We start from the raw sequence: 805 nt of genomic DNA, 5'->3' as shown, positions 1-805 counted from the left end.
TTGATACAGTAAGTGTCCTTTACCTTGTAGATGATATATGTAAACTAGCCATGTTTATGAGGAAGTTGAATTACAAAATTACCATAAAAGGAAGAAAAATAGTGATTATCATTCCTTCTCATTTGAGGTCTTGCAGGTGAGTGATCCATACATACGGATTTCAAGAACGCTCTCCAATAGGTGAAAAACTTGTCTGTGGAACCTAGAGCCTGTAGAATATATTCTTTTTGTCTTTTCTCCCCTTAGCTCAAGTACAAAGAGATTGGAATTTTCTTATGAATAAGAATATTAATGAATAATATAAGTAAATTAAATTATTGGAGAATCTGGCTCTCTGTTCATGTTATACTGAAGGTGTTATTTCAAAGTTATTTTTGTAGCATTTGGTTTGTTTTTCAGCCAGTTAATAATGAGTTTATGTAATTTTGTATCTTTGTCAATGTAGTCTTTTGAATGCAGATATTGCAGATGAGCTTGATGAAAGTGACTGCAGTATACCAAGTACAAATTTTGTATCATGAAATACTGCAGTGCAGGTAATCAATGTGTATATTTTAGATCATCAAGAATGTAAAGTCACCTTTATCTTTAGATGTGAAGGGGGGGACATAGAACAAAGAAGCTAGAGGGTTTTGAAAGAATTGTCTGCCATGTAGTGGGACTATACTATGCTAATCAAGTATGTTTTAAAAAGTGTATGAAGGGGAAGCAATGTATTCTACTAGTTCTAGGCCCATGACTTTCAGATTAGATATGAAATTTTGCCAGAAGAGGGACTATTTATGTTCTTTGGTATCAGTGTGAA

General features: G+C 33.2%; 1 protein-coding gene across 6 annotated transcripts in view; it reads left to right on the top strand.

The window, feature by feature from the left end:
• LOC119582071 (vacuolar protein sorting-associated protein 13-like) overlaps positions 1-805 on the top strand; it is a 48,363-nt gene that overhangs the window by 26,616 nt on the left and 20,942 nt on the right. The window lies entirely within an intron of this gene.

Source organism: Penaeus monodon, chromosome 15 (genome assembly GCF_015228065.2).
Source record: "Penaeus monodon isolate SGIC_2016 chromosome 15, NSTDA_Pmon_1, whole genome shotgun sequence".
Classification (NCBI taxonomy): domain Eukaryota; kingdom Metazoa; phylum Arthropoda; class Malacostraca; order Decapoda; family Penaeidae; genus Penaeus; species Penaeus monodon.
This window is presented reverse-complemented; position numbering and strand designations above follow the sequence as displayed.